The sequence below is a fragment of the Mauremys reevesii genome, linkage group 7, assembly GCF_016161935.1.
Source record: "Mauremys reevesii isolate NIE-2019 linkage group 7, ASM1616193v1, whole genome shotgun sequence".
Lineage (NCBI taxonomy): Eukaryota > Metazoa > Chordata > Testudines > Geoemydidae > Mauremys > Mauremys reevesii.
In genome coordinates, this window is record NC_052629.1 from 29,749,791 (window position 1) to 29,775,734 (window position 25,944).

Below are 25,944 nucleotides of genomic sequence, written 5' to 3' on the forward strand. Positions count from 1 at the left end.
CTATTTCAGCATTCTGCGGGCACAAGAAGTTAAACAGAATATTGAGTATAAAAGAGGATCATTATCTGTATACATAGCTGCAAAAAGAGTCAATAAAATAAACAGAAAACAATGTGACTAACACTCTGATACAACTCAACTGTTTGCACAGGAGACTCTTGTCCATGCTACTTTTATTCTCTGTGAAAAAGCAAACTGCTTGATATATTTTTGTTTTAAAGGTTTTATTTAAAAAATCATTAATTCACCATGAGCCTTAAGCACATTAGTAACATTTGATCAGGAGTTTGTTTATGCACAGTAGATTTTGTATTAAGAGGACTCCCGGGTTTAACTTCTTTGGGATCTCCAAATCTTCAAATGGGACAGTGTCATGTAGATAAACAGGAAGCATAAAACACTCTGAAAATAGCACACTTTTAAGTGCACTAGACTGTTACAAGGTAGTATTTTTAGGGTGACTGGATTTGTACACTGGAAATGGTGTCTAGAGACAGGCAGGAAATAGTTTTCCCATCCTATGAACATTTTTTAAATTTCAAAACATTTTCCTATTCTGGGGAAGAGAAAATAAGAGACCCCAGAATAGCCAATAGCCTGATGGTTGCTAGGGCACTCATCTTTTACTCATGTGGGGGAGTCAGGTTTAAGTACCTATGTCTCCAACATCCCAGGGGAGTGCACTAGCACCAAATTAGAGTTAGTCTCTCTCTGACCCAATGAATATTTACTTATTGAAACAAAGGGGAACAGTTCCAAGAAGAGGCATTAAGCGAGACTCATCCACCAATAGCCTGGTGGTTAGGAATCTCACCTTGGAGATAGGAGACCCAGGTTTAAATCGCTGCTCTGAATTAGGCAGTGTCCTAACCAGCTATTGGCTATCCTGCAGATGGCTGTCTCTCTTTCTTGAGAAGTTTTTGTTGAAACTCATACACTTCTGTGAAAACTTTTGGTTTTGACTAACTGGTATTTTCAGACAAAAAACATTATGTTGAAACATTTCTAAATGGACTACAATGGAGTCTTAGCTTTTAGACCAGCTGTTTGAATACAGCCCAGTTAGCTAGCTCCTGCTCCCCATTCTGTTGGTGGAAGAGCTGGTGAGCCTAAAAGAAGGACACAGGCTACATCTTCACTGCCAAAAAAGAAATGTTTTTACATGGAGCTAGCCAGCTTAAGATAGCTATCACAATGTAAAATCCTGGTGGACACAAGGCACAACAGTTTTTACTTCCAAGTAGTTAGACAAGACCATTTCCAGGTGGGGGGGAAAGCATTGACCTCAACTAGTTATGCTGAGCTAAAAATTAGCTGTGCTGTGTCCCCATAAGGATTTCACAGCAAATTAGCTATCTCAATGTAAAAACCAATTTTTTGCAGCAAAGACATAGTCATAGAGGTTCCCACATACACCATTACATAAGATTAAAGTAGAATTTCCTTCAAGCACCAGGAGGAGATGCCAGCTGCCATGCTAACCTAGGCATGATGGCAAGTTAATTATTTATGTATCTATTCAAAGCCCATTTCCTCCCTACTGTAGCTTTAGCCAGGCTGGCTCAGCTCCTGTTCCTCCCTCTTCAGCATGTCTAGTTCTAGTGATGTCTTAGCACAGATAGTGGAAGGAGACTCTGCTCCCTTCTGATACCTCACAGTATTAAGGCAGCTTCTTCTCCCCTCCTCCTCCTTATGGCCAGTACATGTCTGACCAAAACCTTAACTCAAGGAACTTCAGCAATACCTTTAAGCATGTGAGTAGTCCCATTCTAAATGCACATGCTTAAAGTATCTTGTTGGATATGGGTCCAGATATTTGACCATATGGTTTTAATAAAACTTCAGGCTTTGCTGATTTTTTAGCAATGGTTGCTATAATTGCATGGCCTGCTTAGAAAGAGAAACCTGCCCAGATTTAAGAGGGATGCACAAGCACAACAAAGGATGAACATAATGGAGCTGCAGTCATTGCCACCCAGGAGTCGTCAATTATTTTTTTTCAGGGTCCAGATTTCTTGGTCAAGGTCTAGACTTCAGAGAAATATTTTTCACACCACAGTAACAATAATGATAATAATAAGTAAATAAAAAGATTTTGCGATCCATACAAAAACATCTGGCAGTCCAGATTTAGCCTGCAGTTCACCTATTGACTACCTCTGTCCTACGGTGACGGGATGGGGGTTAATAAGTGCCTATATAAGAAAAAGCCCCAAATATCAGGACTGTCCCTATAAAATCAGAACATCTGGTCATCCTACTCTGGCCTCACCCCTTGACATAATCACCCATTTACCTATTTTGTCACCAGCTCATACTACATGGTACTGTCCCAGGTGTGTTGGCAAGGCAGTTGATTATATAATAGGCTCTCTCTTCGTTTCTCCTTTACAAAAAATATTTGCCCCAGTGTTTGCACTGAATGTTACATTGGGGAGATATTTGCATTTGAAGTCTAACTTTCTTCATGGGCCTATGATTGCAGAGACAAAAAAATTCTACTGAAACCAAGTACCACTTGTGTAATTATAGTCCATTTTCTAAGGCAGTTTTCTTAAGAGTTCATTCAATAGCTGCAAGAATCAAAGTGGCTTTAGTGCTGTATCAGCATTTGTTTGTGCCTAAAGCTTCAAGCTTATCAATGCAAGTCTGAAAGGTTTGACTTTGTGAACTGGGTTTGATAAGCTCATGTTGATATTTATCAGCTTCTCTCCTGTGGTGTATTTTTTATTATATCTGATATATCTCTTTGTTAACATAATTGCATCAGCATCTCTGGGTCTGTATTTTTAGCTCACTCATCTGCTTCACTTATCTGGGTAAGATGGGAAGTAAGGGAGAGTCATCACATGTCTCTTCACCCGGCATGTTGTAGACTTGGACATGGTGCTTGCAATTGTGAGAGTCGTTCACTTTGTCATCTGTTTAATATCACTTGGGTCTGAATGCAGACACCTTGTAGAATTCTACCTTTATTATTTTTATAAAGTGTATTGTGCATGCATGGAATTATATCATGTACCATGCATGGGATTATACTTTGATAAACTGTCTGCATGTATTGTCATTGTCTGAGTTGCCAGGAAACCTTGGACTCCAGAGGGAGTGAGGTTTTGTCAGGAGAGGAATGAATTATGTGGCATAGACAAAGGATCCGATATTTTTTACAGCAGCATTTCCCAAAGTGTGGGGCACAAAAGACCAGCTGGAGGGACATGGAACAGTATCAGTGCAAGTGTCTGCATGCTGCCCTCCTAATATGGTGGGTAGTGCATCTGGACTCAGCTTTCAAAAGTTAAGGTATTGCTGCTGCATAATCAAATTGGTCCATAAGCAGATATACTGATAAAAACGGAGAATAGGCAGCAAAGCTTAAGTGCAGTTAGCACCAAACTTTCAGAACCACAGCAATAGCATTTTGGTCCAAGTTCTTTAGAGAGACAGTGATTCCGCAACTTCTGCTCCTACAAACTGTTTCCAACTGCTGTGTGACTGTGTTCTAACTTGGCAAATATATTACGAGCACAAAACTTACGAACGGCACCTTGACATTTAGGCCAGGTTTAAATGTAACAATTAGATCGATCTGGTTATATCACTTAGGGTTGTGAAAAATTTTGCACCCTATGCAATGTAGTTAGGTCGACCTAACCCCCACTATAGATGCAAAGCTAGTTACTCAGAGAGGTAGATTACCTACATCAACAGAAAAAAACCTTCCATCAATATATAAACTACAGCGGCACTGCTGCAGTGCCATAACTGTGCCACTCTAGTGTAGATATACCCTCAGCCCCATGAGGTCTTCATCTTTACCCCCTTTTTCGCTCCTCCAATTGCCTTGCAATGTAACTTAAAATCACCACCTCCAACCACTGCTCCCAGGTATTATTTGAAACCACCATGAAAAGTAATTCACTTTGTTCTGGGGGTTGGGCTTACAGTTGCTTTGCAATACAAAAGATAACCTTATTGGATTCCCACTTTAACACCTTGGATAAAATTCTGACCTTATTGAAGTCAGTGGGAGGTCACCTAAGAGCTTGAGTGCTCACTTAAGTGCTGTTAATGGCCCATTAAGTATAAAAGTATTTGTAGTCCTCACCAGTTTTGTACTGACCTAGAAGCCTTTAGATTAGAGTATTTCAGTAAAGTATTAGTTTTGTAGCTTTCCCTCTTCTGCTTCACCAAGTTATTCCTCTTGAACATGCAGAGCAGAAAATGAACTCATTTGGGAATGAAGTGACATTTTATTGTAAATCAGCACCTACTATGTTATCCTATACAGGATACTTTATTACAGGGAGCAGTTTTCTTTTTTGAGAAAAAATCAGTTGGGAATATTAGGATATGGCTACACTACAGTTTATGTCGTCAAAATTTATGTCGCTCAGGGGTATGAATACACCACCCCTCCCCCAACCAACTTAAGTTACACCAACATAAGCGCCAGTGTGGACAGTGCTATGTTAATGGGACAGCTCCCACCTCTCACAGAGGCTGGAGTAGTTAAGTCAATGGGAGAGCTTTTTCCCTTCATCTTGGGGTGGCTACATTAGGCTTTGGCTACACTTACACTTCAAAGCGCTGCTGCGGCAGCGCTGCCGCGGCAGCGCTTTGAAGCGCTAAGTGTAGTCAAAGCGCCAGCGCTGGGAGAAAGCTCTCCCAGCGCTGTCCGTACTCCGGCTCCCAGCGCTGGGGCTTTGACCACACTGGCGCTTTGCAGCGCCGCAATTTGCAGCGCTGGAGAGGGTGTGTTTTCACACCCTGCTGCAGCGCTGCAAATTTGTAAGTGTAGCCAAGCCCTTAGAGAGCTTACAGCAGTGCAGTTTGAGAAAGTGATGGAAATTTCACCAGTTAAGTTCCTGTTAGTATTAATAATAGTCATTTAATCAAGTTTTGTAATCAAACTTTGACACACAACATTTCATATTTAGAAAAAAAAATACCTGGAAAGGTTGCAAACAGGGATAGAACTGTTGATCTGCCAGGCTGCTTATTATGTACATAGTCCTATGCAGTCTACAGATTCAGAATGTGCTACAAAATATACACCACCAGAGATTTCAGCAGCAGGTTCTAAGCCTCCACTCATCTCATTTCTAGCCATTATGGTTGCAAAGTCAACCTTCCAAATGTAATCAATGCTTGTTGCCCAAGTCTGCAGAAAGCATAAAACATCAGCTCTAAAAGAAGCATGGATTGCATCATCCATCTGAAATGTGTAATAACTCTGAAACCTAAGGCTTGCTTTGTCAGCATTAACTATTTCATTGCTGATCATTTTAGGGGATACACCCAGAAATTGTGCTTATCTACTGTTGTCACATGCATCAGCTGATATTAAAGCAATGATACAGCTAGTTCAGGGGTTCTCAGACTGGGGGTCAGGACCCCTCAAGTGGTTGCAAGTTTATTATAAGCTGTCAGCCTCCACCCCAAACTCCGCTTTGCCTCCAGCATTTATAATGGTGTTAAATATATTAAAAAGTGTTTTTAATTTATATGGGGGTGGGTCGCACTCAGAGGCTCGCTATGTGAAAGGGGTCACAAGTACAAAAATTTGAGAACCACTGAGCTAGTTGCTATCAAGGGTTGCTGGGGCGGGGAAACTAGTTCAACCTCTCTCCACCTCCACGCCACCCACAAAAAAGTCTCACGTCTCTTCTGACCCTTACCACCATGATGAGGGGAGAAAAAGAGATTCATTTCTCTACCACCCGTCTCACCTCCTTCACTGCCAAAAGCCTCAACTGCCTCCTGAGTTCCCAAACCATCTCTATGCCTTCCTGGGTGCCAAAAGCCCCAGCACCCACTCCCATTCCTGCTTTCCAGTGGCTGTTTCCGCCAGACATTGACATGTTGTCAATACAAAAAAGTGCTGTGGCCTGTTGAAAATTATAGTGCAGCCAGAGCCGTTCCTAGGGTACAGTGAATGGGGGTGACTATCCTGGGTCGCACGCTTTGTGAGGAGGGGGTGGGGAGGTGATGCAGGAGGCAGGTAGGGGGGTGAGGAGGAGCCCCGCCATCAACCTCCCCCTTCCCCCCAGCACCTCCTGCCCAAAGCACCTCCACTTTCCTCCTAGAACCTACTGCCGATCAGTTGTTTCACGGTGTCTGGAGACGCTGTGGGGGGAGGGGAGAGAAGTGAGGGCCCAGCGCACTCGGGGGAGGGGATGGAACTGGGTGGGAGTGGGGCAGGAAGAGGTGGGGCGAGGCCTGCACGGAGCTTGGGGGGAGGGGGGGAGCATCCCCTGCAGATAGAAACTTGGCACCTATGTCCCGGGCCCTGCACCCCCCTAGGGATGGCCCTGTGTGCAGCATAATATAAACTGACTCTAATATTATAATAAATCACATGGGGACAGCATAGAAATCTTTTTTTTTTTTAATCCACTCAAAGCTCATGAATATTTCCCAGGCTGCTTCACTAGAGGTGTTCACAGGATGTAGGCTCAGTTTGCTACAGAGTAGACAGAACTCTGATTATTTAACTTCTGTTTCCTGCAGTTCTTTGTAATTTCTAATCAGCTACTGAAACTTCCTCCTATTTGGCCTCCATGCATCTTATCTCACCCCACTTCAGCCTCTATAAAATACTGTTGTAAAAATCAATTTTCTCTCCAAGTGCAAGATGTCACGGAGTCCCCGGGTGAAGCTCTGGAACTGCTCCCCACAAAGCCAGGCAGGACTTTGGGGAGCCTCCTCTCCCTTGGAGCAGACTGTCTCCAGGGCAAGAAGCTCACACGGCTTCACCTCCTGCGTCTCTCCTTGGACCATTCAGCATCCTCTGCCCTTCCATGCGCTTCCCACAGCGAGTCCGCACAGGCGGCGTCCTGGGGGAGCCAGATGGTCCTGCACCCCCACTTCACAGTCAGACGTGACACTTAGCCAGCCAGTAAAACAGGTTTATTAGATGACAGGAACACGGTCTAAAACAGATCTTGTAGGTACAGAGAACTGGACCCCTCGGCCAGGTCCATTCTGGGGCCCAGCGAGGCAGACCCCCATATCTGCCCTCACTCCTCATCCCAAGCCAGCTCCCAAACTGAAAACCCCCTCCAACCTCTCCTTCTCTGCTGAGTTCCTTTCCCAGGCCAGGAGGTCACCTGACCTCTTTGTTCTCCCACACCTTTTGCTACCACCTTGCAGGGGGGAAGGACCTGGCCATTAGTTGCTAGGCGACAGAGGGCCAGCCAGAAACTGAGGCACCCACACAGTATTCAGGGGAAACATTAAGAACAGTCCCCACCTCGTCACACAAGAACTGTGTGACCTTCATATGTAACTCATCTGCCAGATGGAGTTGGCAGCACCAAAGGGCAGGTTCAATATCTAGGGATTCCTCTTAAAAATACAAAACAGAACCAGTTCAAGCCCCCATCCAGTAGTCTGGGAAAATCTAACACCACTCCCAGGAGCCTGTAAGAGGCATACTTCCCACACCCAGGCACTGAGTCTGAGTATAACAAAAGAGAATTTTTATTAAAAGAGAAAGGGAACCACCCCCAACCACATTCAAAAGCATGTGACCATAGCCAAACCCAATCCTGCAGCCTATTGGACAGTGTCTTTTGCCTCAGTGTCCCACCATGCAGTGGAATGTCCAATGAACGAAGGTCCCTTTAAACACATCATTCCCCTTTCCCTCCACTTCACCCGACTCACAACTGGCTGTCCTTGGTTAGGGAATACCTGGAGTTTAGAGGTGCATTCACAGGGTTCACCTCCCACCCCGAGGTAAGGGGCCGGGAGGTTGAGCAATGCCTCCGCGGCTGCTTCTGCAACTGTCTCTCTGCCACCGCTGACCACAATTTCTCTGCTGACACCACTTGCTGCTCCCACAACATTACATTCTGAGGTTTCACCTCTTAGCCCAGCTCTTAGTGATTTCAGCAGGTAGTGAGGAATCTGTCAGGTCAAGCTGTGCCTGCTACTGTCATGACAGTAGATGGTACTACCATGTGGCTCATCATGCTTTCTAAGTAGCCCAGGAGGGTGTAAGGCTAAGGGAGCAACCCCTGACAGAAGAGCCTCACTGCCTTGTGGGTGGGTTCGGTCGAATGTAAGGCTCTGAGGGTAAACTCAGACAGAAAATCTGGAGTGGAGTCCCAAAGGCAATCAGGCACTAACATTTTAATATTTTTCTGGCAACACCTGCAGTGGATTGGGTACCAGATGTATTGGTTCTTCCTCTCCTCTGGATTTAATTGGTGATGCCAAGAGGGAGGTCCTGATGCATGGTCAACTCAGGGCCTCCATATCATCTGCCCAGGTTTGCACCGTGGGCAGGCACTCCAGCTTCGCTTCGAGCGTCGACACAACATGGGAGGCAGCAGTAACCAGTTCTAAGCTCTAACTCGATTGGCGTAGAGTTGAGTGCCAGGGGCTGTCTCCGATGGTGGGAAAGATCATCGTACGGTATCTCACTGGACAACCACCGCCTACCATAAAATTGGGCAGCTCCCAACAATAGGGTGTTGTCCTGCCACAGTCTGCCTGCTTCAATGGGTGCTTGGGTGCTTGGAGCTTAGAGATTATAACTTGACAAGTGGATTTAAAGATAGAGGTGCTGGAACATTCGCACCATGACAACTGGATTATCTGAGGACCTTCAACAGATCAATGGTGCACACAAAACTACCATGATCAATGATGAGCTCAATGTGAATATTGCATCCCTCCAAGAAACACAGCTAGCATCAAGCGGATCACTCAAAGGAAAAAAAAAGACTACACATTTTTCTGGCAGTAGAAAAGTGCAGAAGGAATGCGAGAGCACAGAGTGGAATTTGCCATTAAGAACTCACTTCTGGGGATGAGTGAGCTGCCTACAAATGGATCCAAGAGAATTTTGGCACTATTCTTGTTTACAGCTGAGGGCCCAGTCAATCTTGTGAGCCCCAACACTCTCCTTATCTTCTGACATCAAGGACCAGTTCTATGACCAGTTGAACACGACCATCAGCAAGATTCCAAAACACAAATATGTTTTCCTGCTAGGGGACTGCAAGAGTGGGAGCTGTTCATGAAGTATGGACCAACTGTCTTGATCAAAACAGAACTAGTACGATGAATGGAAACAGTCAGAGACTGCTAGAATTTTGTTCCCATTATGACCTCTGTGTAACAAACTCATTCTTCCAACCAAAGCCGCAACACACAGTATCTTGGAAACTTCCCAGATCTGGCCACTGGCACCAACTGGATCTTATCATCACACGGCATACCAACCTGAATGCGACACAGACCACTCTCTGGTATGCAGCCAGGTCAGACTTAAACCAAAGAAAATACATAGATATAAAGTAAAAGGATATCCTTGTATTAACATCAGTGCCATAGCGGACCAAAAAAAGTCACAGCAGTACAAGAACATACTATAACAAGCCCTTGACGCCAGTTATTGTGCCACAAACACCCAGCTGAAGTGGCAGCAACTGAAGAACACAATCTAGGATGCAGCTCTGTCAGTCTTTGGGAAGAAGGAAAACAAGACGAATGACTGGTTTGATGCATATTCCAGTGTGTTGAAACCAGTCATAGGGGCCAAACACACAGCCCAAACCAACTACAAGAGAGACCCAAGTGAAAAAAAACGTACAAGCATTGAGCGTGGCAAAACTGCTCTATGCTGCGCCAATAACAATTGGCTGCACTTATGTGAAAGCATCCAAGTCGGAGTTGATGCAGGCAACATTAGAAACATGTACGATGGGATCAAGAAAGCCTTGGGTCCAACTTAAAGAAGACAGCCTCATTGAAATCAACAACAGGGGAAACAATCAATAACCACACCAAGCAGATGAATCTCTGTGTAGAACACTACTCTGAGCTTTACTCTCGTGAAAAATATTATTAGGAATGCAGCCATCAGTGCCACCAAAAGCCTGCCTGTTATGAACTAACTCGATGATAAACCAACTGTTGAGGAGCTTAGCCTTGCCATAGATGGCATCCCCGATGGAAAGGCCCCCGGAAAAGACTGCATACCATCTGAGGTCATAAAATGTGGAAAACCTATTCTACTGCAACATCTTCACGAGGTGCTCTGTCTGTGCTGGAAAGGAGGTGAAGTACCAGAAGAAATAAAACAAGGGTGACAGGAGCAACTGCAACAACTATCATGCAATTATCATGCAACAACGATCATGTCATTTCCCTTTTTAGTAGTATAGGAAAAGCCTTTGCCCAAGTTGTCCTGAACAGACTTCAGACCCTTGCAGACAGAATCTATCCTGAATCACAATGTGGCTTCAGAGTGAAATGTCTACTATCAACATGATCTTCTCACTGAGACAACTACAAGAGAAATGCAGAGAACAAAAAAAGCCCCTCTACATAACCTTCATCGATCTCACAAAGGCTTTTGACTTTGTCAGTAGAAGTGGACTATTCATACTTCTAGAAAAGATTGGATGTCCCCCCCAAGCTCTTAAGCATAATTCAGTCCTTACATGAAAACATGTACAACACAGTCCAATACGACAGCTCAGTCTCTGAAACTTTCCAGATTCATAGTGGAGTTAAGCAAGGTTGTGTACTTGCTCGAACTCTGTTTTGGATCATCTTCTCTCTGCTACTGAAACAAGCTTTTGGTTCCTCAACTGAGGGAATCTACTTTCACAGATCTGACGGGAAAGCTGTCAGGGTTCCCTCCCCACTTGGAACTCTGGGGTACAGATGTGGGGACCCACATGAAAGACCTCCTAAGCTTATAAGTACTAGCTTAGGTTAAAAACTTCCCCAAGGCACAAATCCTTTCCTCGTCCTTGGACAGTATTGCTGCCACCATCAAGTGATTTAGACAAAGTATTTAAGAAAAAGACCACTTGGAGTCCCTATTTCCTCAAAATATTCCCCCAAGCCCTTTCACCCCCTTTCCTGGGGAGACTGGAGAATAACATACCAACCAAGTGCCTATAATAAAAGTACAGCCCAGACCCTTTTATTCTAGGACACTAAAAATCAATCAGGTTTTTAAAAGAAGAACTTTATTATAAAGAAAAAAAGTAAAAGAATCACACCTGCAAAATCAGGATGGAAGGTAACTTTACAGGGTAATAAAAGATTTAAAACACAGAGGACTCCCCGCTGGACTCAACTTTACAGTTACAAAAAACAGGAATAAAACTACCTCTTAGCATAGGAGAAATTCACAAGCTAAAACAAAAGATAATCTAATGCATTTCCTTGCTATTACATTCAATTTCTGTAATTTTAGATGTATAATTTCAGGATCTTTTTAGGAGCTGGTTTACTTGCTTGGTCACTCTCTTTGTCCCAAGAGAGAACCAACAAAGATAGCACAAACAAAACCTTCCCCCCCCCTCCAGACTTGAAAGTATCTTCTTTCCCCATTGGTCCTTCTGGTCAGGTGCCAACTAGGTTAATTGAACTGATTAACCCCTTACAGGTAAGTGATTCTGTACCTCTGGCCAGGACGGATGTTATGTTACTGCATACATAAAGGTTGTTACCCTTCCCTTTATATTTATGACAAAAGCTGATCAATCTTGTAAGACAGATCTAAAACCAATACTCAGGAGGCCCTTATCCAACACCTCCTCTTTTCTGATAACACAGCAGTGACGATCCACACAGAAGCTCATCTTCAAAGCCTTATGGACAGTTTTTCCAAAGCCTTCCAAGACTTCGGGCTTACTATAAGCTTAAAAAAGGATGAACATAATGTGCCAAGGAGCTGAGGAAGCACCCTCCATCAAGATCAACAACTATAAACTTGAAGTGGTGAACAAGTTCACATACCTGGGGTTCAGGACTATTGTCTGCAATACGTCACAGTACTGGTGTGGACAGATCTTATCTAGCATGATTTGTGCAACATGTATGCAAAGGCAGTTAGTTGCTACACTTCTGTTGCTAAAGGGTGAAAGACCAAAGAGAATGCTAATCTACTTCCAGTTCAAAGCAGTGTGACAAGAAAGTGTTGCTTTGAAGAATAAGATGGAGAATCCATCTGAGAGACTGAGAGGGATCAGACCATAAAAGACAAAACAATACCTAAATTCCATCTAAGTATTTGTTTCTTAGATATATAAGGCTCTTGCTGAATCAGGGCCAAGACCATCAGACAAGTCAAGATAGATTTTTAGTTGCTGCTCAACAGATGTCCAGGGAATAGAAAAACAAGTCAGATCTGAGGTGCAGTGGAAAATCTATACAAGGGGACTTGCCATGTAACTGTCCATGGTATGCTAATCTCAAACCTATGATACCAGTCCTTCATTCTTCTGTATACAACTGACACATTAAATATACAAAATACAAATGATTTCCATCAGTTAGTTTGCTCTTTGCATCATCTTTAATGGAGCAAGATAGTGGTTTCAGCCCACGTGCCTGTAGGAATGTTATCTCATCTTTCAAAAATTCTTCTAGGATCTTGATTAATAGTGACATCAGACTCAATGGGTTATAATTCCCTGGTGCCACATTATGCATTTTCTTTATTGGTTTCCCTCCAGTGATTTCATACTTCCCTTTGAAGAGCAATAAAAACTCTTTGGAACCCACTATCCATGCTCTGCCATCCCCTTCAGGATTTTAGTGGTTTTATAATTTGTATAGGCCTAGAGCTCAGTGAGTTTGGGTGTGTATAATATTTGTTTTTAGGTGACTGTTAATGCTGTTGGTTTCAAACCATACAAATGAAAAGCTATTCAGAAGAATACAATAGGCTTCATTAAAAAAAACCTGCAGTTATGGATCAGCTGTTTACTGACTGACTGATGCATAGAAAAGGTCTATCTGTCAAATAAATCAATCAAAACATAAGAAACCAGGATCAGGATAACAAGTATCTCAAATTGTTACATCCACAGATGAAATGATTACAACTGCATCAGATACTTGGTGTACATAATAAAAATGAAAATAATAACTAGCTCTTATTCATAGCACTGTAACATAGCATTGGCACAAGAGATCAATGTTTTCCTGTTTGAAAATGAAGTTTCAGTGTCACTTTAGCAGCAAGGCACCATTAGCTGTTGGCCATATTTGATGGTATTGGAATTACTTCTTAACTTGTCATCATGCTGAAACTAGAGCCCAAATTTTCAAAATATACAAAACAACAACCTCACCATCTATTATTACTGAGTGCGATATATCACCTGTCTCATCTATCAGCATGCTTTACAATGTAGAAGTGAACACTATAATCAAAAACAGCTCAGCCGCAAGTTTTGAGGCTTGATGCAGGAATCAAGTGGTGAAATTCCTCTGGACATTAAAAATCTATCAACTTACGAAACAAACATTGAAATGAATCCCCTTCCTCCACGATTGCAGGAGGTCCACTGGTAGCAGAATCCATGCAGTTCTGAATCCAGGCTGTATTTTATGAATGCCAGTTCATTTCAGGCTCCTTACATGGCAGGATGAGAACAGGCCGAGTGAAGGGTCCAAATCTAAAAGTAAAGGTTGTATACTGCTTGCCAAGCAAAAGAATCAGAAAAGTTGCTTGGTCATCCCTCTCTTTCAGCATCCGGAAGAGCCACCAGAGGACCCCAAGATGTAAGATGAGAGAAAGCAGACCTATCACCCCCATCCAGACCAGAGAGACAGAAATGTTCTATTGCATAAAATATGAGAGAAACACAAAGTTATGACAGATATAATATACTGTTTGTACATATAATATATTGGTCTATTAAAACCAAGAAAGATGGCTGTCTCAATTTGCACCATTCCCACTGTAGAACTTCATATCACACCACTAGTTAGTTTCCACTCAACACTTAATTCCATTTTTGGACTAATTTACAGCAAAGGTGTAATTTATACTGCCCTTGACTCTGCCACAGATTTTAATGCACTCTGCCTATGCAAAGTAAACCTTCCCTTACAGAAAGGAAAGAATGACATCTTTTTTGTCAAGAGTACCTAGAGGACACACAGAGATGGAAACTAGGCTAAATATTTATTATTTCTGGACCACTGTGTACTATGTAAACAAACACCTGCTCTAAATCTACTTCTACTTTTAGTCTTCAGATGGAGTGGTGAATTATTGAAAAATCAGCAAAATAAAATAGTCTCATGGATTAAAAAAAATTAAAAATCAGATTGAGGAAAAAGGATATTCTTCTACTTTCTTTGGCTTATTCCTTTAGAGAAGTGAAGGAAAGAAATACGGTTAGTTCTGCCTGCCCTGTCCTAAGTGTTGAAAACATGCTAGGTGCTTGGAACTGATTTCTCCCTATAAGCCAATCAAAACTCTATTTTATTTATTCACAGCTTTCAGATATCTTCAAAGGGATAGCATAGGTCTTATAAAATATAAAACCAGATGCACACTTGATATATATGCCAACATTCTGGCATTCTTTGACAGTCACACACAGGGATCACAATGAAATAGTGGGATAACAGCAACCTGAATCCAAAATGAGGCAAACTACAGTCCACGTTTCCTGTTCTGGATATGTTAAAGTAGGTACACTGTTGTATCAAAATTGGAGGAAGAGATTTTCAAAGGCTTGTAACTTCCAAAAAATTCCATTCAAGGGGAGACTTGGTGCTCTTGAAGTAAAGCAGAGAGAAACTGGTGTCAGATATATATGGAAAGTTTAACTTGGCTAATATTGAATTACAGGAATGGGGTGGGAGGGGGGGAAGATGGTGTTTGATGATTAATTGACACACTTCTATCCTTTTAAAATGGGATTGTTTTAGAAACTGAAAACAGGCAAGTAATAAGGACTTTGCTTCCTTTTTTGAAAGAAAGATAGATGAAGATAATACTCAGAAATATTACACTACAAACAGAGCACTTCGAGAGAGCGCTGCTCCTGACCATTATTTTGAACTGCACATACTCAGACAAAGATGGTAAATCATTATTCCATTATTTAAGTTTCTGAAGGTGAAGAGAGGAGAGATTTTTAAACTTTTCTAAGCCTCAGGCAGCACATTTACAAACCCTGTTCAGAGCTTGCAAGCTTTATTCATGGCAAGCCTTGCTCTGCACCTTTGTCTAGAAACAATAAACCTCTTCCTTAACTTCTTGCTTGCAGACCTGTTTATAAAATTACAAAGCTAATAGAGAAACCAATCAAAATAAACAGATAAATACCAGGTGGGGGAGACTATTTTGAAATGTGTGTGTGTATATGAGAGAGAGTGTCACCATGAGGAACAATAACAGAGAGGGCTGGATGTGTGTTTTCTTTTGCATCATTTCACATTTCAGTCTCTGTATTTAAGTTTCCATCGCTACAGTACAGTTGTCTGTTTGGTTTCTTTAAAATGTTCCTGTGACATACGTTTTTACCCCTACTGCTTCCTTTATATTTTCCCTTCTTTTCTGTTTTCCATATAACATTTTCTGTAGTACCTTTATGGCTATGACAGCGTCAAGTTGTAATTCCCAACTTGAATTTATTAAATATCCCTTCTTATTCAAAGTTCCCACTGGGCCCACTATCAGAGGAAGCATTTGCTATCACAGAACAAGATTGTGGTGGGCTCTTATGGAGAGCTGACGGAACATATAAGAGGCTTCCTCTGCACATCCTGTCACAATACACTACCTGCACAAGGGGGAATGAAGGCACTCCTCTTTCCATGTGTATCTCCCCAAAAAGGGGCTCTGGCACCACCTTCTCCACGTGTAGAGGACACCCTCCACTTTGGAGAGCAGGATTCTGGACTACAGAGGGGAGATCAGTTAGGGGCAGCTCTGATTTTTGTGTTATGTCGTGTTTGAATATAATATATAATTGTTAAATACAAGTTCTCATTACTCTAATGCAAAAACTAGCACACTCCACAGCAGCTCACGGAATGATCTTGTGCACTAGGAGTCTATGACCTCCTGAACACTTCCCTTGCACGCCAGAGAGCTCTGGGTAGAATTCTGGAGAATTACTTGCACAGCTCCCAGTAGGGCAGTGTCCCTCTGAGCAACCACAATGCCAGGCTGTGCCTAACTGGCACAACTGAATCAGTAGTGCACAAGGTTTCTGGGGGGGCCTTACCTCATGTTCCAAATTATGGGATTTGCCTCCTCCACCCAAAAAAAAAATTATTATTGGTGGTCACTCAGAGAACCCAAATGAGGGCCAGACCTGTTGTGTGGTGTATGACATATTAAAGTGACTGTGGGTGGTTATTGTACGCTTAAGCTATGGAACATTCTAGATTCAGAATTCAGAGGAGCCTTGTCAGCTAGAAGCAGTTACAGATGGAGATGTGATGTCAACTGAACCCAAGAATGAAAATATGCTAATTAGTAATTAAGGGACCCACTCACTTTGCTAACTTGTTTAGTTGTAACTTTATTTTATTTGTGGTGTTATTTTGAATCAGTTAAAGTCATTGCTGTTAAATTAAAGGCATGACTGAATTTAGGAGATGGAGCGCGTAGGTCACTTGATAGTTTATAGATTTAAACCCAACTCACTATTTCTTCCATAGGTTCCCTTTTTGCCTTTAACTGGTTCCTAATCCTGCTGCCAGAGCAAACCCTCTTCAGTGTGGAGCCCTTGATAACTGGAAAATCTGAGCCTCTAGCACAAACTTAGCTGAGTGTTTCTCCTTTTGCCTAGTTTAAGGCTGGAACTCTTTCCTGAGGTGCAAAAGACAAGTTAGCAAGAACTGCAGATAGCAGAAGTTCTAGGGGGCAGGCATCCCTTATTCCTGGAATTCCCCCAATACTCTAGATAGAAAGCTGTGTGCCTGTTAGACATCTATACAACTTCCTGGGTCAGCAATTCATTTCCAACTTCTAGAGCTTTGTTTAGTTTCATTGCCACCACTCCCCTCACTGTCTTTGCTGTTGGCATTGTGCCTAAAACTATTTATATTATTAGCACCACACCCAATTCTGACTTCATCTCTGCTCAGAGTATGGATTCTCCTACAACACTACTAAAACTCTGCACACAGCTAGAGGATTTCTTGAAGAACTGCTCAGAAACTCACCCCAGTCCCACTCTCTCTAAGCACCATTTTTTTAATGTCATCACAAATACATAATATTGATAGATACAGGATCAATCATTCATGTGTCTGGAGAGAGAATCTCCTTATTACATAGATCTCACTGAAAATAAAATAGACTTTTCTCTCTCTCTCAACCTGGTGTAATTGAAAATCTTAGTTGAAAGCATATAAACAAACTTCGTAAAGTTGTTTGCTGATCTTTAAACATGCTCTTTGAGTGGCTAATGTGTCACATGAAAGAATTATGATGAGCCCAAGATAGGGTGACCATATTTCTCCAAGGAAAAATAGGACACCATGTGGGGCTAGCCTGAGCCCTCCCGCCCAGGCCCCTGCAGGGCTTGCCCAAGCTGCTCGCCTGAGTCCTTCTCCCCACCCCCATTCCGCCTTCGAGGCTGGGGCTGGCATCGCTGCTAGCCTGAGCCCTGCCCCCATCCCTGTGTGGAGCTGGCATTACCGCTTTCCCACACACACACACACCCCGCATGTTCCTCCGCACCCCATTTTTGCCAAAAAAAAAGTCAGGACGGCCGGGACAGGGCTTCAAAAAGGGACTGTTATGGCCAAAACAGGATGTATGGTCACCCTAGCACAAGATAAATCATTTCCTTTCTATTTCACATACACTCATCCCATGCTCAGCCATCTATGGGGCAGCCCAGCTGGTCCTGAGGCACAGTCAGACATTTAGGGCATGTCTACACTTACCTCCGGAGCAATGGATCCAGCGGGGGTCGATTTATCACGTCCAGTGAAGACGCGATAAATCGACTGCCGAGCACTCTCCCGTCAACTCCGGTACTCCACTGGAGCGAGAAGCGTAGGCGGAGTCGACGGGGGAGTGTCAGCAGTCGACATACCGCAGTGAAGATACCACAGTAAGTAGCTCTAAATAAGTCAACTTCAGCTAAGCTGTTTTCGTAGCTGAAGTTGCGTAACTTAGACCGACTTAGCTCGCCCCACCCCCCCAGTGTAGACCAGGCCTTACAGAGCACAAACAAGTTCTTCTTTCTTGATCTACTGCATTTGCAATCATCAGCATTTCCAATCTGTGTCATATACATCCTAGTTTTTCTCTCACCAACCATTTCGAAAGAACAACCCTGCTGTGCTGAGGATACAGAAAATGGGTTACTTATCACTTCTTTTAGAAACAAATATACAGGAAAAGTTGTAGGACATTAAAGACACTGGTTTTCAAAAATACTTTTTGTGTGCACATAGTCCTTGCCCAAACATTCAAGGAAAATGCCCCCCTTCCTATGATCATTCTTACACCTATTTCCTATAAGTGTACAATTTTCAAGTACTGGGACAAGCAGGTCTAGGCCTGCCCAAAGCTAGATGTCCACTCCCTCCACTGAGGGGGAGGAGTCATTGGACCCAGGCTGCAAGTCAGTACTGGAGACAACAAATGAAAAAACAGGGACAGGAATGAAGGTTAAAAGTTGGTATCCAGCGGGGGACACCCTGCAGAAAACCCCCGACAGCACCCACTGCTCCTCAAAGTGTCTAAGGAATCAGTGGACGACGCCCAGAGGAACTCTGTCAGAGGTGTGATAAGACAAGGGACTGAAATTAGGCCCCTCACTGACAGAAGACCCCCCAACCCATCCAGCTTCCTCTTCCTGGTGTGAAGGACAGGCTCTTGGCCAGCCCCAGGAGAAGGCTAACAAGGAGTCTTGTGACTTTGTGGGGCCACAGGTGGGGTGTGCATGAATTAGGGGATGCAGGGAGAAGTGCAGCCAGAACCTTAGTAAAAGGTTCTGAAGGAGCTGGAAGAAGAGCTGTAACCTGACACATCTTACATAGATGTTTCCCAGAGTCTCCCTCTCACCACAGAAAGAACTGGTGTCAGAGGAGTTTGTGAACCATTCCAGGTACAAACATGTGCTTATGTTTCCATGGAGGAGCTACCCACTGATATCCCCAGCAGGCCATGGAATCAGAGTGGAGTACAGTGGAGATACAAAGCCTCTGCCTTCAATATGCCTACCATCTAAAGATGCACAATAGGTCTCACTGGAGAAGCTCAAGAATATCCATTTATCAGGAAGATTATAAGGAGTACAGAATCAATCCTGCCACTATGCCAGGGTATGTGATCTGGGCTATCCTTTGGATGGATAAATTGGGTAGCTACCCCAAGTACATGAGGCACTGTGAAATAAGGTACAAAATGGGGACTGGAGACAAAGGGATCAATCTATGAAGAATCTTTGAGGAGTATTCCCCTCCTCCCCCACACAGGGGGAGAGGGGAGAGAAAAAAAATCCCTTTCTGACCCTACCACGTGACCAGCTGAAGCCCTCAAGCATGAGCTTATAGGAACATAAAACATAAACCAGAAGTGAGCCCATGGGCTGCTTAGCCTTACCCCCTATCATCACAAGTTGCACTCATAAGTTTGTCCAGCTCTTTCCTAAAACTAATTACGTTGTTTGCCCCCAGAACTCCTATTGGGAAGCTGTAAAAGCAACAAAGAATCCTGTGGCACCTTATAGACTAACAGACGTTTTGTAGCATGAGCTTTCGTGGGTGAATACCCACTTCTTCGGCTTGCATCCGAAGAAGTGGGTATTCACCCACGAAAGCTCATGCTACAAAACGTCTGTTAGTCTATAAGGTGCCACAGGATTCTTTGTTGCTTTTACAGATCCAGACTAACACGGCTACCCCTCTGATACTATTGGGAAGCTGTTTCAGAACCTCACCCCTCTGATGGTTAGAAATCTTATTCTAATTTCCAGCCTGAATTTGTTCCTGGCCAGTTTATTTGTTCTGGCACCAACATTGTCCTTTAGTTTAAATAGCTCTTCACCCACCTTGACGTATTTATAGAAAGCAACCATATCCCCTTTCAGCCTTCTTTTTGCTAGGCTAAACAAGCATAGCTATTCCAGTCTCCTGTCATAAGATAGGCCGTCCATTCCCCTGATCATCCTATCTAGTAGTTCTTCTCAACACCTGTTCCAATTTGGATTCATCTTTCTTGAAGATGAGTGACCAGAATTGTAACAGTATTCCAAATGAGGTTTTACCAGTGCCTTGTACAATGGCATTAATACTTCTGTCTCTACTGGAAATGCCTTGCCTGATGCAACTGTGATACGTGGATGTCTTTTTCACAGCCTCCTCACCCTGGTGGTGGCTCATAGTTGACCTGTGATCAACCCACAGACCCAGATCACTCTCCTCCTCTGTCACTTCCAACTGATGAGACCCCAGCTTGTAGAAGAAATTCTTATTATTAGATCTAAGTGCATGATCTTGCACTTTGTACTAGTGAATTTCATCCCTTACTGGCATTCCAGTGTTTAAGGTCATCCAGATCTTCCTGTACAATATTACGATCTTCCTCTGTATTGATGATGCCTCCCAACTTTGCATCATCAGCAAATTTCATTAGCACACTCTGACTTTTTGTGCCAAGTTCATTAATAAAAGTATTGAAAAAGATTGGTCTCAAGACTGCCCCCTGAATAATTCCACTAGTAACCTCCCTCCAGTCTGATAGTTCACCTTTCAGCACAACCCGTTGCCTTCTCCACTTTATCCAGTTCCTTATCCATTTTACAATCTTGTACTAATCCCCATCTTCTCTAATTTAACTAATAATATCCCATGTGGCATTGTGTCAAATGCTTTACAGAAGTCAAAGTAGATTAGTGCATTTCCCTTCTCTAAGAAACCAGTTATCTTCTCAAAGAAGAATGTCAGGTTAATCTGACATGATCTATCTTTGCTAAACCCATGTTGCATTGCATCCCCCTTTCCACTTATCTCCATGGTTTTAATAATTCTTTCCTTCAGAGTTTGTTCCAAAATCTTGCATAATACTATTGAGGTCAGACTAACAGGCATGTAATTGCCTGCATTAGCCCACATGCATTAGCCCCCCTGCCTCCTTTCTTAAATATAGGAATGAAGTTAGCTATTCTCCAGTCATATGGTACCACCCCTGACTAGATAGATTTATTAAAAATCCTTGCTACTGGACCAGCAATCTCACATGCCAGTTCTTTCAATATTCTGTGATGGAAATTATCTGGTCCCCCCTTTTAAGTGCATTAATCTCTAAGTTTTTCTTCTACTTTAGATATGGTAGTTTCCATTTCTATACAGTCATTTCAATCAGCCATCCTGCCTTCCGCCCCATTTTCTATAACATCATCCTTATTGAAAACCAAGGCAAAGTATGCATTTAGTTTTTGGGCCATACCTCGATTATTTTTAATGTCGTCCCTATCCACACTGTATAGCGGCCTAATCTCATCCTTCCTTATTCTCTTCTCTTGGAAAAAATATTAATTCAGCTTGAATTTTAACAATTCTTATTTATTCCTACTTTTTCTGACCTCTAAGTGGCAGCTTTCTTTGCTGAGGTTTCCCTTTTTCCATTCCCTATAATTTCTCTGCTTACTCCTAATAACCTTTTTGGGGTGATTATTCATCCAACTGGGCCTGAAACCTTTCCCTACAATTTTCCCCCTTATTTGGATGCAAAATTGTAACTAGTTTTTGTATTGCATCTCCTCTTGGTGGTTGAGAGACTCTTTGATGAAGAAAACAATCATCTATCACACCCAAGAATGATTATGCCCTACCATTATTAGGAGCATTTATTCTCCAATCTGTATCTGGGCAGTAAGTCTTCCATTATAACACAATTCCCAATAGTATTTCTCTTTCTAATAATAGCAAAGACATCTCTATGCATGTAAGAGTTGCTTGGGGGTCTATAACAGACCCCTAATACTTTCCCAAAAACACTTGTCTTATAGTCCTTCCCCAAAGTGATTTTAGCCCCCAAAAATTCTTTTTTTCCATACTATCACTTATTTCTTTCATGACATCATTGATGTACAATGTTACCCCACAACCTTTATTTCTCTCTCCCCTAAACAGTATTTGTATTCCAATCCTGAGTGCTATTCTTCCATGTTCCTGAAAACCCTATTTCAGTGGATTGCATTTGTGGACCCCTAAAATATTTCAGATGGAGTTTGGAAATCTTAAACATAGTCTGTGGAGCCCCAGAGGTCCACAGACCACAGATTAAAAATCACTGCTCTATAATATCCAGTTTACCCTCCGGTACCAGCAGTTCCAGTACCTCCATTTCATTGCCCAGAGTCCTTGCATTCATGTGCAAGCATCTCAGTTGTTTCCCTCAGACTTCTCCCAGTTTTCTAGTTGGATTAGTTATAGACCCTTCCCTATCTTTATCACCTACTTGACTACTACTCCAATCAATATTTGTACTTTCTTTCTCCCTGCTGTCCATACACTGACCTGCTGGTGTTTCTTTATCCCTTCCTAGATCCCTTTATCCCTTCCTCCTCCTCCTCCTGTGTATTGAAGCCAAGTGTGGAAATTACCTTCTGGCATCAAGGCTGGCATAACTGATAAGAATGGCTTTAAACTAGGATATGAGGGGAGAAACCTGGAAGAGACTTGTGTAAATACCCCAGAGGCTCACCAGTCAAGAAGAGTCTTCTTTCTGTGAACACCTCCCAATAGTTCATCATACCAAAACCTTTCTCAGAACACCAATCCTCAAGCAATCTGTTGATCTTCATTATCTTGTCTTCGCTCTCCATTTCTAGGGTCTGGAAGTATTACACCTAAGATCACCTGAGCTTCCACTTCTTTAAGCATCTTACCCAGCCAAGCATAGTTGTCCTGATCCATACCAGTGGAAATCTAGCAGTGTCATTCATCCCATCATGCAGCACAATCAGTGTATTTTTCCCCACTCCCATCTGGATCCTTTTCAGCTTCGCACCCACATCTCAGATCCTTGCTCCTGGCAGACAGCACACTCTTCTGTTCTCTGGATCTGGTCTCATGACGGGCCTGTTGAGTCTTCTGAGTATGGAGTCCCCAGTCATATAGACCAGTCTCTTTCTGTGTTGGTATGAATCCATCTTAAGTTATTTCTCTCAGTCCCCTGTACATCATCATTATCTGTCCTTGGGCTCTGGTTCCTGGCTATCGACATCATCTTTTTCTCGCTTCTGCAGGGACTGGTTTCCCTTCTTTTCTTCCTCACCACCCCATATCCTACCTGTTTCTCCTCCTCATTCACCAGTGCAGCAAACCTATTACTCAACTTGATTTCACCATCACTAGCTGGTCTCATCCTCTGCCTTATTCAGAATTCTTTAGACCATAGCTCCAAGTCTAGCCTTTTAATGAAACTTTAGCTAATTGCCATGCAACGTATAGTTGACATGACTGTGATCACAGTCCCGTGTAATGTTAGCTATCCTGATGTACAAAGTAGGTATTAAAACACACATGCAGTATTCTCAAAGAAAGCAATCAGTGAGTGTGATTAATAAGGGACTAGGGCAGCGGTTCTCAAACTGGGGTCTGCAGACCCTGGGGGTCCGTGAGGGTACTCCAGGGGGTCCATGAGTCATCTCCAGGACCGCCAGCCCTGCTGATAAACTCCTCCCCCTCCCTTCCAGTGCCTGCTGCACACTGTGGAACAGCTGTTCAGCAGCAAGCAGGAAGTGCTGGGCAGGAGTGGAGCAGGGATGTGGCGCACTCAGGGCAGGGGGCAGAAAGAAAGAGGCAGGAAAGAAGAGGGGCAGGGATGGGGCGGGCAGGAAGAGGTGGTGTGGGGCCTTGGGTGAAGGGCTGGAGTGGGGCCAGGGCCTGAGCGGGAGTCAGGGGGAGGAGGCAAAGAAAGGTCACAAACAAGTCAATGAAACCTATTAAAATTCATGAAATATTTTAGTGGTCACCAAATCTCCAATTTTTTGTTGCAATATGTTTTGCCCAAAAAAATTCGCCCAGCTCTGTGAAACAGGAGCCTGAAGTTATGTACCTAAAGCAAACAGAGCATTTTCATAACCTCCCTTTGTAAGTGCATTAACCAATCAGGTAGAGCGAATGTGCTCAGCTACTGTGGTGATGTGCATTGTATGAGAACTTCAGTTAACAGAAACGCAAACATTGCTAAGAACTGAACACCCTTGAAAACTATACCTCAGAAAAACTTAACACTAATAAAATAGTACTTAGAGAATGAAAACCATGGCTTCAAACTGACATGAGAATGAAGAGAAACCATGTGTGAATTCTGTGAAAACCAATTATATGAAATTCTTAAATTAAAAAAAAATAATTTTAGGGCACTGTTTCACTGACTAAAGTTCATCTGTATAGCAAGAATAACAGATTTCACTAGTGGCATCACATTCAGTTATCTTCTAAAATAAATGTAATCCACTTATTTCTACTATAATTTGTAATTAATTAAATTCCCCTTTGGTTCTTTAATTGAGCAGGAAATAAATAGCAAAAAATGCTCATTTCAGTATCAATCAGTACAAATACAATATCAGAGTGATCAACTTTAGTCACTTCACAACAAGAAGTATCAGAGGGGTAGCCGTGTTAGTCTGGATCTGTAAAAGCAGCAAAGAGTCCTGTGGCACCTTATAGACTAACAGATGTATTGGAGCATGAGCTTTCATGGGTGAATACCCACTTTGTCGGATGCATCCGACGAAGTGGGTATTCACCCACGAAAGCTCATGCTCCAATACGTCTGTTAGTCTATAAAGTGCCACAGGACTCTCTGCTGCTTTCACAACAATTATCACATAAAAAGCAACCACACCTAGGAGCTGATACTTTAAGTAATTTTGTTCATAGTCAAAGGAAGTGTTTCGTATAAAAAGTAAACAGCTTTTCAAAATAAAGCCATAGTTTTACCATCACCAAGATTCACAAGTGGATCCATGTGCAATGTTCGGATCTAGAATTCAGCAACAAGGTTTGGGATGTTTTCATCTGGGATTTGGGCCCATCTCTAAAGAACAATAAATGTTGGGAACAAAAATACCTGATGCCCAACCGCAATTCTGATTAAGGGCTGGCAAGCCTGTTTGGATACAACACAAGCTCCTGTTGCACACTAACTAAGCCATTTAATTCTCTTCTGATTATTCTTATTCCCTATCACTTTTCATTTACAGACACATCAGCCCAGATTCCTCAAAAATATTTAGGTATCTAACTCCCACTAATTTCAATGAGAGCAAGGCACCTAAATACCTTTGAGGATCTGGGCTGACAGATTCCAGCTGGCACTGGAAGCAGAAATGCCAAAACTCTAAAAAAATGGCTATTTATGGTGTTTCAACCCTGACCAGAAGCTGAATTTATTAAAGCCTCACAAAAGAGTCTGTTCTTGTGAGATATGGAGCCTACTTTTGTAAATCCAAATGCACTGATTTATTCAGATAAGAATCCAAACTTTTGAGGTTCATCCATTACTAGTTTCTCTGATGGGTTGCTGTTTTAACACCTATAATTTATATTATTATGTTTTAAATGTGATTAGATGGCAGGAGGGTTATTCCACGGATTTCCTGTTCAAATGAAAACCCAAAAAGCCAGTATGGATTAGGTTCTAAACAGAAGTAAGAATATAAATTAAGGCAAAGATTTAGGAACATAGGAATTGCCATGCTGGATCAGACCTCAAGCCCATCTAAATCACTATCTTGTCTCAGAAGCACGGTGGAATTTATGCCTACATTAGCCACCTACGGCCATATTTAAAATCCTAAACACATAGCTTAATTTCCAAAGTGCTGAACACCTAACAGTTCCTATTGACATGTGGAAAGAAGTTTAGGGTCTCTGTTTAAGCAGCAAAGAGTCCTGTGGCACCGTATAGACTAACAGACGTATTGGAGCATGAGCTTTCATGGGTGAATACCCACTTCGTCGGATGCATGTCTCTGTTGAGTTATCAAGAGAGCCTTGTTAATATACAAATAAAACTTGCTCTTTTATAGTGCTTTCCACCCAAGAATCCCAAAGTGCTTAAACAATATTATTCAATTAAGCCTCTGAACACGCCTGTTAAACAAGTACCATAAGTAGGAGTATTCTCATTTCACAGATAAGGAAATGAAAGCACCGAAAAATTAGCTGTCACTCATT

The 25,944-nt window shown here is 42.5% G+C and overlaps 1 protein-coding gene and 1 long non-coding RNA gene across 15 annotated transcripts in view; one reads left to right on the top strand and one right to left on the bottom strand.

The window, feature by feature from the left end:
* BLNK (B cell linker) overlaps positions 1 to 25,944 on the top strand; it is a 153,569-nt gene that overhangs the window by 80,746 nt on the left and 46,879 nt on the right. The window lies entirely within an intron of this gene.
* LOC120369537 lies at positions 14,274 to 16,107 on the bottom strand. The gene is made up of 3 exons (XR_005583209.1): positions 16,008 to 16,107; positions 15,561 to 15,679; positions 14,274 to 14,550 (listed from the first exon to the last, which is right to left on the bottom strand). It is a non-coding gene; the product is annotated as an uncharacterized LOC120369537 (long non-coding RNA).